The sequence below is a fragment of the Lactuca virosa genome, chromosome 6 (genome assembly GCF_052849685.1).
Source record: "Lactuca virosa cultivar CGN04683 chromosome 6, Lactuca_virosa_CGN04683_v6, whole genome shotgun sequence".
Classification (NCBI taxonomy): domain Eukaryota; kingdom Viridiplantae; phylum Streptophyta; class Magnoliopsida; order Asterales; family Asteraceae; genus Lactuca; species Lactuca virosa.
The window spans coordinates 189,860,043-189,863,338 of NC_136431.1; positions in this window are offsets into that span (position 1 = coordinate 189,860,043).

Sequence of the window (3,296 nt, forward strand, 5' to 3'; positions counted from 1 at the left end):
GTGATCAGGAACATGTTAAGGATTTGGGGTTCGAAGCATAGCCCAAACACCTAGTTAGGGTATATTTGGATGCGAGTTCGACTCAGGATGATCATGGTTGGTATGGTAAGTGATCGGTAAGACCATGGGTTGGGACCTTTGCAGTATAGAAGTGTTGTAAGACCTTTGGGGTGGCCTTAGCATCCACATGGTTAGCAGGTAGTATGGCAATGTTGTAAGACTTTGGGGTGGCCCGTATCATTCACTTGGTTCTTGAGTAGCTGTGACAGCATCGTAAATCTATATTTGGCTGGTAGTTTCCTCTAGGTGGGATTAGACCATGATAGGAGAGTATTGTCGGGGGACTTCTGTTTATGTTAGTCTGAGGATCGTTGGATCCGAGGCGAGGTTCGGCCTGTATTGCACTCGAGTAGGTGAGGTCCTTGGGTGAGGCCCGTTCGATTGTGCAGATTGGGTTAGACCCGTGGGCGAGGCCCGTTCGATTGTGCAGATTGAGTGAGACCCGTGGGCGAGGCCTATTCGATTATGTAGATTGGATGAGATCCATGGGTGAGGCCCATTTGGTTGTGATAGAATGGGTAAGACCAAGTGGAAATTGGTTTGAGCAAGGTATTCGATCACGTTTGGAGTAGGATGACTCTATAGTCAGTGATTGGTATTCGTGTGATGGTTATGCTAAGGTTGCCCTTATCAATTAGACTTTAGTCGAAGCCTTGTGGTGGGACCAGGTGTGAGACTGTCAGTCCCTATGATTGATTGGGGAGTTACATCTCAGTTCATTAGGAGGTCACCATGCATGCAGGAGATATTGGATAAGTCGAATTTGCGATTTTTTCTTTTGGTTATCAGGATGTCAGTTTTTTTTAGATTGGTCTGGCACTTACGGGTGAGACTTGCGTTGGGAGTCGCCCTTGATCTCAATCGAAGGATTCAACAGTGATAAATGGTTGGTTATGTTATCCTTGGTCGGACCAAGATGGTTGTTAGGGCCATTATCTCAAGCAAGCTAGGGCAGCTCTTGCCAGATACACCCTCGTTCAGGAGTCGCGTGGTGCAATTATGTGAGGCTATCAACCTCAACAACCAGTTGGAAATCCGGTATTCCGGTAAATTGGTAGGCGAGAACGAGACAAGGGAGGTATCGGTTGCATCAGAAATGTAATTATGGGACAGCAAGATGAGCCTGAGGTGGGACTCATGATGGAGACTAGTGTTAGGAGTCGCCTTGTTATCAAGTGAAAATTTTAGGCAAAAATGAATGATCACGGATTCTATTTCCTAGTGGAAACAACAAGATAGTCCAGGGTTGGAAGGGTTTATACTCAGTTGGATTGCGAAGTGGATTTGAATTGGAATTGATTAAGAATGGTCTTTCTATCGGGGAGTAAGAAAAGGTTTGGGATTTCGAATTTCGGGCAGAGCAGTGATGGTTATTCATCATTGGTTAACACTAGTGCGGCAAGGATCCATTCGTCGCTAGGGTATGAGAGCCCTGCTAGAGCTGGGTTATGTTATAGTTTTGAAAGGACGTCTTGTGTATGAGTAGACTTCTCAGTCCGTCTCGAGGTTGTGGGAGTATTATCCGGATTGTCTGGCATATCTGGAAGGTAGTAAGGAGTGATTTCGAGGACGAAATCTAATTTAAGTGGGGGAGAGTTGTAACACCCGTTTTCCTGGATGAGTCAAATTAGGTTTCAAGGAGTCAGAAAGTGAAATTTTAGAAGAATTGGAGCCCCACGACGTGACCTTTAAGTGGTCACGACGTGAGATGGGTTTTTAATGAAACTTCTAATCGAGACTGGTCTCACGACATGAGACATAGAGGCTCACGACGTGAGAAGTGATGCAGCTTAAGCCCATGATCTTTTAGGGTTTCCTTCGTATTTAAGCACGTCTAAAATCATTTTAGGGTTCTTATCAGCCTCCAAACCCTCTTTCACCTCAGAAAACCCTAGTCTTCATGCTTACTTGGTCTATGGTTATTTTGGATATTTTCTTGGTTTGGAAGAAGGAGAAAAGAAGAAGAAGAAGGTGATCTTTTATGGAAGCTTGCAAGGAATCATCATCATCATCACCTTACATTGTATCTGAACAATTGTAAGTGTCAAAGCTTCCACCTTTATTGTTATATGAGTCTATATCCAAGTTTTGTCCCACTTTTCTCTTTGGTTGAGCAAGTTGAACGAATGGAAACCATAAAGTTGGCAACTAATACCCCGTATGTTGTTATATCTAGATAGATTTATAGTATAAATAATTAAATGCATACATAAACTCATCATTCTTGAATACTACCATTTCTTTTTCTCTCTCTCTTGAAAAAAGTTTCGCCTTCATCTTTCTTGAACCCTAATTTCGACCAATCAAACACGACCACCACCTCCATATATCCATATTTTTATGTGTATTCCTAATTTATAACTCCTGGAAACCATGGTTAGAAAGTTAATTAATCTTTCATATTAAAAACTTTAAATTATTAATCAACTATTTTAAATAATTTCTTAATAAAGAGATATCTTTTTAGTTATATAAAATTATAATCTTTATCTAAATAAATATGGGAAATTATATAATCTTATAATTTGTATTAATTTTATTTTAACTTTTGTTCTAATGTTATTAATTTAATGTAATTAAAGTGGTAATTTTAAATTTTGAAATGGAGAATCAATAGGTTGATAAATGGTATAACATTTTATAGGAGATCTAATAGGATGATACATGACAAAAAAAAATTATACAACTATTTTTTTTATTAGAATAGAAAGATGTATTTAAAGAGTATGATTATCATAAAGAATAATTTATCAAAACTAATATATATATATATATATATATATATATATATATATATATATATATATATATATATATATAGAGAGAGAGAGAGAGAGAGGTAAGTTCAATTGAGAAAATAAAAAAGGTTGAGAATTGAGGAATCATTCTCAGCCACTCATTTATTTTTACCGCAAAATTCTCTGTTGTACCTGCGGAAATGGATAAGGAATACACATTTGTTTCCAAAAAAATATGTTTCCTTAAACTATGTTAATCATTACCTTAATATATACAAAAACATAGTTTTTTTCGTTTTTTTAATTTTTAAGAAGCTATTTTTATCGAAAAATGATTTTAAATATACCAAAATTCTTGATTTTTTATTCTCTATATATAGACATCCATATTAAAATACTTTTAAGATAAAATAAATTTTTTATATATTTTCAGCTATCGTTATTCATAAGTGAATAAAAATGCAATAGATTTTTGCTACAGTACATTCGTTATTCAGT